Source organism: Diadema antillarum, unplaced genomic scaffold, assembly GCF_040938485.1.
Source record: "Diadema antillarum isolate AM-2024a unplaced genomic scaffold, OU_Dant_1.0 seq00000238_RagTag, whole genome shotgun sequence".
NCBI lineage: Eukaryota > Metazoa > Echinodermata > Echinoidea > Diadematoida > Diadematidae > Diadema > Diadema antillarum.
The window spans coordinates 235,970-249,701 of NW_027271285.1; the positions used below are offsets into that span (position 1 = coordinate 235,970).

The 13,732-nt window shown below is 40.2% G+C and overlaps 1 protein-coding gene across 2 annotated transcripts in view; it reads right to left on the minus strand.

The window, feature by feature from the left end:
• The window catches only part of LOC139729392 (uncharacterized), a 148,501-nt gene that overhangs the window by 88,790 nt on the left and 45,979 nt on the right, over positions 1–13,732 (minus strand). The window lies entirely within an intron of this gene.

The window sequence follows — 13,732 nt, forward strand, 5'->3', positions numbered from 1 at the left end:
ATAAAACATTGAAATTAGGTCCTTGAGTTTTCAACAGATGCGGAAAGGGAGGTAATTGAATAGTGCTTACTCGTCAATTGTGGAAACAAGAGGGAGGGAGTGGAGGACACATCAGAAACGATGTCGTTGGAGACCAAAGCTAATTGAATGCCGCCGTTTTAACGTTGAGACTGGCCTGCACAGCAATATTATGACTCGCCTGTGACAATATACGCTTTGGAGTCCTGATTTTACACTGTTAAGATCCACTTGATAATGTATTGCTTTGTTCTTGTTTTTATACAATTTCAGCAAATCATTAATATTTTTGTGTGGTTTTTATTTGACTGACAACAACAATAATAGCAATAATGATGATTTTAATGACAAAAATCATAAGAGTGCTAATAAGGATAATGGGAGAAATAATAATGGTGACAAGTATGGAATGATAACTGACATTTCAACCTTTGCACTATGCGACACGCGTTAAGGCTACGTCGAGTTTTACCACATCTCGGAGGCCACGATGTTACCTCATAGCGCTGACAACATATCAGTATCCTACACATGACACATGTATTAAATAATTCAGACTGTGGACGTACATTGTGAGCCTGTGTGAAAAAATATTTTAAGCACACTTTTAAAAGGTAAAAGATTTCCATGATCATTCTCAGACAATTCAATCTCATGTGTTCAATGACCCCGGACACAATGTCCAATGTAAACACTTCCCACAAAAATAATAACCCCCCCCCCCAAAAAAAAAAAAAAAAAAAAAAATAGGGACTGATCAGCCTGGATTGAACATAACAGTAACTTCTTGCAAATTACCATTAGGGTTTCAAACATATCATACCAGATTCAACTAGATAAGGTTTTAATGATGACGATATTCCATACGAGCGTCACTTAGGAAGAGCTAATGATATCAACAGGGGTTAAGTTAATGGATACATACATTGGCTAGGTGTCTTTGTGTATGTGTGCGTGTTGGTATGTGTGTATAAATAGGGTATCACGAACTCTTTTAGTTTGCTACCCTTAAGAAGAACTCCGTTTAGTCATTTTATTCTGAAACTATGAGTCATCTGAATACGTCATCCGTGAAAAGTTATTGGTTGGAGAAAGAGAAGATATTGAATCCTAAAGATGAATGTGACTGTAATGTAATGTTGAGCCCCCGACTATCCTTGCGATCTGAAATTTTCAACCCTGGTTTATGCATAATCTAATACATTACACTGTACGTTTTCAATTACTTTGAATGTGCTTTCTTGTAAGAAATGTAAGGAATGAAGGAAGAAAGGCACACATGGGAAATAAACGCATCACATAAACGCATCATGTCAAATTCTCGACCACATCTTGTTCGACAATTCCAATACCCTTTCATCAACTGTATTCCAACCCGTCGAATGTGATTTCATCAAAACGCAACATGATTTAACAAAAGCTGTCGCAAGCAATATCCGCGGAGGTTCTGAATCCCACATTACGCTGTCACCGCTATAGGTGATGGGTCGTATATTCTGACTTCGAACCCTTCGATTCGTGTCTCTTCCAACAACTAACATGCCCATCGTTCGTATAAACGTACATATTATTGTAACATTTCGGCCTATGGACATCGGAACAAAGTGCTCTGATATCACCTTTCCTTATACGGTCACCCCTTGAGAGGAGGAAACGAAAACAACCGAACAGAATTCGGACTATACATCAGCAATGGACGGGGGCACATCTCTGCAGCGTAAGATATGCCATGAATGTAGTGAATTAAACACTGAGGTCAGTTGAAGACGTAACGATCTTTCCAAACGAGGAAACGGAAGTTGACCCCAAGGAGGTATACTCCTTGGAGAGCTCGCCTAGTACCTCCTTGGTTGACCACTGCTTGATCTCTGCCACACATCAAGAGATGGCATGATTTGGATGCACATGGGATGCCTGCATATGGCGTAAATTGCATCTCGCTATTGCCATGGTAACAGTCAATAGAAAAGTACAGCATGCTCTGACATTGTGCATCTCTCCCTAATCATCGTTAGGATTCTATACAGGAATCACTCATTACAGCCGTCACCCATTGTGTATCTCAAAAATCATCTCTAGAAAAAAAAAGTAGGACAACAAATAGACGCACAAAAGAAGCAAAAATGTCCCAGAAATCAAGAGATAGCGACAGGTAAGATACATTCTACATGCCCTCCTCTCAACCGAATCAACCAGGATTTCATGAGTTGGTTGTTTCCTCGATTTCCAGGTTGCAGAATCTTATTTTCCTCTACTTATATATCAGTTGCATCTCTTGTATAATAATGGTACAAAGGGGTCAGCAACTACAACGTGACTTGGCGATGACACCATTCGCGCCCCCTCCATCAGGTGCAAAGGACGGTATCCCGACTGGTGCCGGGCCGAAACAACCGTCTCTACCCACAGTAGTTCCTCCAAGTAAATGAAACTGCATCAACAAGCCTGGAATTCGGTCGGCGTATCGTCAGTCTATGGGAAGCTAATGGAAACGCTGAATATTTATAAGATATCGTGATACGGCGCGTGGTCTAGTTGGACGGTGCTTAGCACGATAAACTTCCTAAGATGCCTTCTGTCCACCCGCCCCTCAAATAAAACAAACCAGCCATATGCCACAGATATTTGATCCACAGTGTTCTTATTCATAATTCAAGAGCAGAAGCCACCTATGACATTTTCACTGTTTGACGGAGAAGTCCACACCAACATTATCAATTATGGATGCAGCTATCATGGGCTGACGAATTGCATGTGTCTTTCCTCAAATATAATGTTACCCCTCCCCTGCCCCCCCCCCTGAAAAAATAAACCAAGCAAACAAACAAACAGTTACAAAAAGATGCTGGGCAAACTTTGTTCCATCCCTGGATACAAGCCTTCTCTCCTTCATACTGGCCCAGCGGGTATTGGTGTCACGGAAAATCAAGTTCTGGCAAAAATCAATATGGAAAAGGTTCGTGAATGACAGCACGCGATTGCGCAAAACAGGTGTCCGGCGGACGTGACGTATCCCAATTATACTCTCAAAAATATCTGGCTTTCCGAGGTTTCGTCGTTGCTGCCTTTTTGCGTTGTTTTGTCTATATATATATATATATATATTTTTTTTTTTTTTTTTTTTTTTTACAAAAGATCCGTAAGAGAATAATCATGGATAACTTGCTTGAGTAAGGATGTTTTGGAATAAATTTTTAATGATAGATAGATAATGCGAACACGATTGTAACAGTTTCTTTGGCAGCGCGACGTATTTAAATAAAAAGACGACATAATTCGCTCCAATTGACAATGTTTGTAAACTGGCCAAAATTAGGAATCTCCTAACGTAACGTGCGCGAGCTAGATTGACAGAACAAAACTACAAAGTCTCAACTGCGGCACCAATTCGCAAATGTCGAATTATCAATAATCGCGACAAGTTATCATTCATTTTATATCACAGCTTAGTCTGATTCCACGGAAGCATGCGAATATTATGGACAATTTAACGGTGAGGAGTCGTAAGTTCGCTGAACACAAGGCAAGTCGGATTTGTAAATCTTAGAAACTAATGAATATTCAGAATGTGCCCTTTATTCAAAATATTTAAGTGGCTTGAGAAGAAACATTATTTCCAAATTTTGAAAATAATCTGGTCTATCCATCCACTTTCTTATCCCTTCATCTAATTGATTTGTTTGTTTTCCTGTTTGTTTTAGTTAATTTTCGTTTCATCTCGCCATCTGTTGAGCTATGCGTTTTATACTTTCAATTTAAGTTGGCTTGTATTAACGTTCTCTCTCTCTTTTCCTTTGGCAAATCTTGAGACATATTGATTGTTATTGTTTACGATTAGTAATGCTGCGTGTTAGAAAAAAAGGTAATTGCTTATTATGCAAGTGAAAAAAAATTTCACCTCAATGTATATGGCCTTATGTGCATCAGTTCCATCTATGATGAGTCGGCAACCTTCGTTTAACACGAATAAAGTAAGAAACAATAAACCGGACTCCTTGCAAACTACACAGCTACACAATTGATTAAAACGAGCTATTTTTTACTCCTCAGTCTTAAAATGACCATCAGCAAATACAGTTCTATCAAAACGCTCTCAGTAAAATGCAATGTCGCATAATGCCCCTATTTGGTTGCATTAAAGCAGAAATTTATAGAAAATCTAGAAATATGACAAGTTTGATATCTACGGAAAGCTAAGAAGCTAGTTAACAAAACTGGATCTCTTTTAGACGATGTAACTTTACCCCCAAACTGTTTTTGAGATTGAAAAAAAAACCCGCCCAATTTCCATGACCGCGTAGCTCCGTTCGCTACAAGAAACATCGGATTTGAGCGACGTCACCAAATGTGTATGAGCTGATTTGTCGTACGGATGTATGAGACCCGCTCTGGCAAAACCCGAAACTTCTCGGCAAATGTGATTTCGCGCTACAGCCCGAAAAAGGTCTAAAAATGACCTCAGGGACCAAATTGACATTATGGTATCACGATGTAGGGGAAATTTTCTAGTTTCTGATTGATATCAACAACATTTCGAAATACAACCTACAAAATGTGGAATTTTGAAGAGAAAAGTGGGATGTCAATCTCAAAAGTTGGCCAAAACCTTACGACTAAAGACCAAATCGCCTTCGCTTACGGCGAAAATGACTGTTCTTTTGGCGATCGTGTCTTAGATATTCTGCGTTGAACCCTGACACATTTGGTACCTACAGAAAGCTCTACCTCTGCTTATTCCAAATATGGTCATGGCATGATGTCATGCTACTCACTTTCATTCATAAATTCGTCTGAAACATGCGTAAGTTTACGCAAATCGTCTCCCAGACGCGTAAACAGCCTTGTTACCAAGACAGTTGATCGAAATACGTGCAACCTACGTGTTATACTATGGGGATCGCTGCAGCAGCGGTGCATGCTTGCATGCAACACGTGTATCGTGACTGCTGCTCAGCACGGAAATGTTGCAGTTTCCCGCTTTGTTAGACTGTTTTTTTTTTAGCAAGTTGAGGTAGAAATTAGAATTTAAACCAACACACAAGAGAAAAAGATTGCCACATTTATCTAACAAACCTTCATCATATCATTTCGAAGAAGAATCAAGCTGAAATCACGGCATCAAGGAATACCTCTTCACTGCCGATTCTGCTGGTACTGTTGTGCGTACACCTGATCACGGCGATCGCGAATCTTGAGCTGATTACGGTAGGTTTTGTGCTTTTCAATTGTCGTATTTCCGTAAATTTATGGGTGTAAAAATGATTTCAAATCAATTACAGCTCTTTGACTTAGTTATCATCCTTAATGAGTATGTAAGGTTACCTCAGCTATACGCAATTCCCCCACAATGATCGATTTGTTGTGTCAATAATAACAACAAATTGTGACTGTACGAAGGAACAGCTGATCACGGCGATCATGAATCTTGAGCTGATTACGGTAGGTTTTGTGCCTTTCAAACGTCGTAATTTCCGTAAATATATGGGTGTAAAAATGATTTCCAATCAATTACAGCTCTTTGACTTAGTTATCATCCTTCATGAGTATGTAAGATCACCTCAGCTACACGCGATTTCCCCACAATGATCGATTTGTTGTATCAATAATAACAGCAAATTGTGGCTGTACGTAGGAACAACTGATCACGGCGATCGTGAATCTTGAGCTGACGATAGGTTTTGTGCTTTTAAAACTTTGTTTTCCCGTAAATTTATGGGTGTAAAAAATGATTCAATGATCACAAACAAACAATTTCACGACGTGAATATATAGTTTTGGCGGACAATTTATTCTAGATTGACAACAAATTACATACCAATTTCCTGAAAAGCGCACACAGTTTGCCTATAGATACGTAAATCCCACTGGGTTGCATACACATTTGGTGACCTCGCAGATTTGGCACTTTTCGTAGCCGTATCGAACTTTTTCCAGTGCTCAAATTTGGTAAAAATAAAAATTTTTATATTCAAAGCAGAGACAACTTTATTGCATGATTTATGTCAGAAATTAATAAGAATAACATTAAATGATGGAAAACAGTCAATTTATATGATATTATTTCCTATAAATTTCTTCTTTAACCAAGTTGAGACAGAGATTTGTTTAGAGCTTTATGGACTGCATCCGACTGTAACTGGACGACAAAGCTGTGGCCGCTAAGATATATCTCAGAAATATCCCAACGCACAGCAAGGAATGAAAGCTATTAACTTCACAAGCATTATCCCAAGAATTTGTTAGAAATCCGCCAATCTATGCTAACGTGCTCTCAGCGTATCTTTTATTCATCCGAGTGGAATAAATTAGTCTCTTTAATGGGTAAAGCATCCAAGTAAAACGCCTCGACTATACCGCGCAAACATGGTGGTACTGGACACTTTCAGACCAATAACGCGTTTGATGGCGTGGTGGAAACATCCACATTACACACAAATTTATTCAGACACCCATCCATCCCTTCCCGCCCCTCCCGCCTCTCCCCTCGCACCCCTCCCCTCCCACTCCTTCCCCTCCCACCCACCTTCCCCTCCCAATAGGCACGAGAAGAGCAGCTTTGTTGAATCAGGCACGCTGAATCTCACCACGCAAATCGAGACTTGTGTTTACATTACTGCGCATACCAAACCGCGACGGCACCCGGTTGTGTGTTGCGGCGCAGAAAGTTCGGTGACCTCCCATCACTCAACAAAATACTGTCTTCAGTAGAAGTAAGGGATCGCCTGAACATTCTCTGTCAGTGGAAGTCAAGTGGTCCTTATTGACGAGCCAGCTTATCATTTTACTCAGGCCGGTCATACAAGACGCTCTTCATTATTCCTCCGCGATTGATATGCAAAACTGCTCGTACGACCACCGTCGGTCCGCAACCGGATCTAGCGTAGCAGAACGGAATCGTATTCACTCGACCGGGTTTCTCGAGGAGTTTTCGAGAATTCACCATGTACTGATGTAATTATGACTACAGGCTGACACGAATACCATATTGGACTGTTGAAATTTCTTTATGTTTATGTAGCTTGTCTTATATGGAGGGAGTCCACAATTATGGCGTGATGGTGATAATATTACATTTTCTTGTTAAGGTTTTCAGTCATTAACTGATGTAATCTATAAAAAAAGAGATGATAATTAAATCATCAACTTCGAAGACGGCATCGAATATTAAACGTGACCCGGCCACACCCTGGAGTCATGTCGATAGTACGCAGGTATATTTTTTATCAACATTTACTATATAAGATAACTGAAGACATCATAGATGACCGCGCACACGCACGTACTATCGCATCTATGTGGTTAAGTATCAATTACAAGATATGCTACATTGTGTTTTCTTGTTGTGGAACGGTCAGTTACTAATGCTAATTACATGCGTAATGATTCAAGCTTATGTCCGGCACTGCATACACAGTGCACTTATATCAAAGCCAAGAAAAACCGGCAAATTAGACAGTTTGGCTGATTAATGTTTGCAAAGTGCAAACATACGCATATTATAACATCATAACGTTACGTCTAGTGCAAGTTTTAAAAGTCAAGGACGCCTTTGAAATTAAAAACTTCTTTGATTCTATATTTATACAGCATGTATCTACCGTGTTTGTCAATGTGGCAAAGCTCTTCCACAGTTGGATGCAAACTTCATTTTTCTTTTTTTTCTTTTTTTCATCTGGTGACAAGCTTTCATGGGAATGACGAGGGACTGATTATGCGTCAGAAAAAAAATCTTCGGAGTCTCACGATCTGTGAAAGACAGAAATTTGTACATTGATGCTTAGAAAAAAAAAGACTTCCCAGGATTTCACGATGATAAGTCGCATTGCATATCATGAAGAACATTGAATCATGCTTAAAGTTAATAGGCATGTATGTCTCAAGGCATTCCAGCCCCTCCTGATTAATTGACTGGCACATTATTTACAAATAAATGATTGACTGCTTTCAGTTTAGAAATTCAAAACTTTGACATGTAATATTCGAAGCGTACATAATTATATGCCTTTGGGAATCACCACGGGACAGCGACTGGAACTTCTGGCTTAATAGTTGAGCAGTGCATTATTTGTTTTATATTATATATCAAAACCACAAAGGGTCTTTTTAAAGAAATGTAGACTTCTAGACTTACACGGAGTGGAATTCGTGGATCGCACGTAGCTTGCCAATGACTCATCCATATCAAAACCGACTGTCTGTGTAATAGACCCCCCTACCCTTTGCTCGTATTCTACGGCAGCAACTTGCAGTGAAGTATACTAGGAACTCACGGACATATGGAGAAGGTGCCCAGCTCGTTTATATTAAAAACAGTTCGTATCTTATCTATCAAAAGGTGATGTTGTCTGGAGTTCCCGCGGATTTTATACCAATCGAAATGCGGACGTTGCGACAACGACACATTACTCTGTTGTAGACACTGACAAGTCCATGTAAACTTTGTTTCCACTGTTTTCCCTGCCACGTACACATAGACCTTGAAACAGTGCTGACGAAAATGTTCAGGTTTATTCCGTGTCATATTATGACAATCATTTTGTCTAAAAGATACTTTTGTAACCATCACAAGGCATCATCACATCAAACTGTATGTTCAAGTTTTCTAAAACATGTCGTGTTAAAATTGATATGCACGCTATCATGGAAATCCATTACTGTTTTAAATTCGGACTATATACATATATATATATATATATGTGTGTGTGTGTGTGTGTGTGTGTGTGTGCGTGTGTGTGTGTGTGCGTGCCTGTGTTACACACACTTGCATATTATGCAGGTTGTAAATCTTACATAAGCATTTCCATTAGAAATGAATGTAAAGGATAGTTATTTATATAAAGCATAGGTTCGAGGTATGCGACCGTGTACGTGTGCTTACGTGTATGCAGCCAGTGTCCTTGCGAATGTTTGCAAAATGATTAATTATCGTTCCGGTGATCTCAAATGTTGGGGCCTTCATAACATAGCGCAACTATTTACCCCTTAATCGCATCTCAGTTCCAGGGCTGGAAAGTTCTCGCCGGTGCTCTCAGCGGTGAGGATTCGCATACTCACAGCTAGACGAGTTCGTAGTGATGATTACCGCGGAGCCCGAAGTTTTGAAAATTGACTCGTCAAAAATAGACAATTGACCTTTATTCACCTGTTCGCTGTACTATTGATTGGTACAACAGACGCTATTGAGTGTGCGGAGTTTACATTGCCCTAGATAAAGTTGCCGGCGCAGTGTAATCGCCACCGAAAACACAACATAAAACCCTCAGAAAATCCTCGGAATGGCAAACAACGCGGTGGAACAATGCGAAATTGCACATACCTTATTGCAATTCAAATTCGCTTCGAGGATGCGGCGTATAATGTAAACATTTTCGTGTACTGAAGGCGGACTGAGACTTGTTGGGGTGCTACCACATTCCCCGATCAGAATGCTTTTATGTACCGTATAAGTCCAGCTAGAGGAAGCATACTTATATGCACTGAATATTCTCAAGGGGAAAATAATTTCCAAGTAATGCCGCTAGTGAGAAAGTCCAGTCGCCGAATAGAAAATGAAATAATGAAATAAAATGAGAGTGTACGAAATCTACGATGTTCATATCTACGGTAGTCATGGAATTCGAGCATCGAGGACATTGGAGCAATTTGCTCGAAAAAAAAGGACTATCGACAACTAAAGTAATTCTTCGAGAATCAAACGCTATTTAGAAGGTTATAAAAGTCATGAAATTGTTATTATTTTTTTTTCTTGATGAACTTTAGACTTGCATTGTAAATCACACACTGCATAGTTGACAGACTTTAATTTGCATTGGTATATTGTAAGACTGCAGGGGCGGATCAAGGAATCCCGTAAAGAGGAGGAGCCTTTACAAAATTAAAGGGGGGGGGGGGGCGCACGACCCCCCCCCCCCATTTTTTCCTTTTTATTTCTGTTTCAGCAAAAAAAAAATAAAGAGGGGGCGCGCGCCCGGCGCGCCCCCCCCCCCCCCCCCCTCTGGATCCGCCACTGCGCTGTATTGTCAAGGTCCCACCACTTTATGGAGGCCCTATTTCGAAACATAATAATGCTTCTTACGGGAAAACTATATGATGAGGACTTTTTTTCTTGTGTGTGTGGGGGGGGGGGGAGGAGGATGTCTTTGAATCCTGACACAAGATTCTATTTTTGACCTTATACATTTCATCATTAAAGTGATATATCCCGGGACATTATCAAATTGGTGTAATTTCAAAATCCGTCACTCCTAAATTCCCGAAACAATAACATCCACAAAACAATGTTCTCTAGCCCATACACAAACACATACACAGACACCAAACCCTCCCGTAAAGAAGGCAGGCCATGTTATACCCAATTCATCCAAGCTCAAGGGAGGGGGATGGGGGCTCGCTAGCTATATAGATTATTCGTTTTAATCACTAATCATAGGAGAATGGCCCTGTGTAACTTAAGGAGTGATGTCAATATAATTGATAAGTACGATTCTTTTTATGCCTGGCAGCGAAATGAAAACTAAGATTTACGTCAACAATATTGACATAAATCTAACTTGTCATCCCCCTATCTTAACGATTATATACACTTAAAAAAGTAATTTTAACGTATATGTATTCATTTCATCAACTTCGTCAGTATAAAAAAGAGCAAACAAAAGAAAATTAAACAAAAAAAAAGAACGAAGAAGAACAATATTTTCTCAAACTCATTTTTATTGGCTATTACCAGATATTGTAGCATGGAACAGTTATCATTTTAACCGTCCCCGTATAATATCCAGACCATTTTTGTTCAACTCCTCTTTTCGAGTCTTTCCAGGTACGGAGCTAATAAATCAGCCCACGCCAATGACATACGCATGCACCGAGATGAAATGAGGCGGAGAGGCCGGTCACTGGAACCGATCCAGACCGATCATCGGTAAACAAACGTAAGACTCCGCAAAGGATGATTATTACTGGTGCTGTAATATACACCGATACAGAAGACACTGTCTAGACGTAGGCAATCTATTAAAGAAGAAAAGGTACAGGCATACAATCGCACACACACACGCACACGCACACACATACACACAGTAGCATGCGCACGTACACAAGATTACGTCGACAGAGAGATGTCAACGACATAAATATGCCTAGATCGGCCATGTTTGATCAGCTAAGTACACGACAATGCACAGGGCTATTCTGGGAGCGGAGTCAACTCGGGGAAGTTGATTGACACTAACCCGCACAAAGCTGGGAGTAAGCCGAATCGGCATTCCACCAGACGGGCCGAGTGGGCAGAGGTTGGGGTGTCACTCGCTCCCCCCGCGCGTCATCTAATTATGGTGGAGTGACACCAAACGGAAGCCAGATATAGCCCGGGCATCCCGTATCCGATTCGGCCCGCTAAACAGGTCACATAAGTGAGCTGAAAATATTCGACAAATTTAGCTGCGCTCGCCGGAAGATGAGGCTTAATTTGGGGATCATAGTCGTTCTATTTTCTGCCGTCAGCGCATCCCCGCAACGATCTCTGAGGAGCAGTAGCAACATAAGGGCACCTTCCTTGAATCTTAATCCCCATGATGTTTCGACCGGTTTCATTTACAGACCACACAATTACCCTGACGACCTCACGGGTTCAATGACCGAACACATTTTCTTCTATATAGGATCAAACATATTACACCTCGTTTGTATCTCTTTTTGTCCTTCTGCACTAACAAGCTTGTTTGAAAGATAATAATTCATACGCCTCGTTTAATTAAACATCTCTCCGTAAGTTTTCAGCTAGTACACATATTGTATATTGAAAACTTATAACCAGTGTACTCAATTGTACACTGGAACATGCATGCCACTTCAAAGAAAGTCTGCACTAAAGTCCGAAACAAACCGGAACGGGCCTTACAAATGTAGACCCTTTTAGCCATCAAATGAAAGAAAGGGACAGGCTCGTGCATATTAGGAGATTGATGTAAATGTTAACTTTGAAACGCACTCAGAGAACACGAAACGGAAACCGATATCTCTCGTAAAGTTTGATGCTGAGATCATTACAAAGTTCAATTTCTTCGCACTTTTAGGAGCGGTTGGGTAGAAATGGATAACTGCAACCAAATATTCCCTTTTTATTCCTTTACAAAATAGACCCTATCAATCTATTCGCAAACAGCGGCATGACAGCACTCCGTCGAGACACACCAATATCTGGCGTGAATGATTCTTCACCCTGCGGCGCTGTAAAAACTCCGTTTTTGCGTTTTGCAGAGATACGTGTCTAGAGTGCATGATTATCTATTCGCTCCTTCATCAACTTTGATTGCTGGTATGGGCATCAAAAACATCAAAGTGGGATCAAGTGGTGCTTTACTTGTGACCATAAAAACAAACATTGCTGCTAAAATTAGAATATATGCACATATACATGTATATTTTTCTTTAAGTGAAGCGAGTGATTTTTCTTCATTTTTTTTTTTGCGTGAATGCACGCATCTCACTGCTAGCACCGTATTGAAAAGTAAATACTCCCCATATCAGCAATCACGCAACTTTGGAACATAATCCTAATGAACCATCTTCGCTTTGATAATGTGCACGCTACACTTGTCCCGACTCACAGAAATTTATTTATGTTTTTCCTCAGGAAGTAGTGCGCCATCATGATGCAAATATATCCTCGTAAATGTCATAACACTCAGTTCAGCATAAAAAAGAGCAATTCTGTCTGACAAATCTGCGTAAGATGGAATCATTGGAAGAAGGGCGGGTGTGTCGCGCATAACGATTTGCTTTTCCAAATAAAGTTGAAATGGCATGAAGCCTAAACAGAGGGAGATAGATAGAGAGAGAGAGAGAGATGGTGGGGGGGGGGGGTAGTAGATTCACACAAATAATATACGTAAATCTCAGACTAGAGAAGACAGAGAAGTCGGATCATGATCTTAATGCATCCAGGGTTCTTCAAGAGGGCTCTGGACTGTACTTCTTTTTAAATTTCATATACAACATTGCCGGGCACCGATTACTACACATCGGTCAAGAAGGCACAGCATCGATATTATATTATATATATCTTGTTATGATGCTGATATGTTACGTACCAAACGCTAAAATTATCTTGGGAAGATTTATACAATTTTGAGAAATGGAGGCAAGTAATGTTGCAGGATGCCATGTGTAGTATACTACCTTTCAACACTTGGTCTTCTGAAGCAGTTATATTGAAATCACGTTCGATTCATCGTGTTAATTTATTTCACGTGGGTTATGTCGTGTTATGCTCACTACTTCTATCCCGTCCATTTTCTGCATGCAGACAATAAAGCTGAAGAAGGTCAAGTGTCAAAAGTTCCTACAATCCAGCTGACATCCAACGACATACCTTGTCTTTATTTGTCACGACTATAGTGCTCTCCCGTTACAACGAATACTGTTATAACGAAATTCTCATTATACGAAATAAAGATTCAGGTCCCCAAAATCATCATCTGTATATCTTTACATGCTTTCGTGTTCGGCTATGACAAAATTTCGATATCACGAAAGAATCCCGCCGGTCCCGACGACTTTGCTATAACGGGAATGCACTGTATATGCACATGTACATTTGTGGTTTTTTTTTCTTTCTAGGAATGTTCATGGGGGTGCGCACAATCTTGTTATCTCTAACATCGTGTTCCCTATATAAGAGTTAGAGATCAGCAAGATACTGTATCATATCAACGAT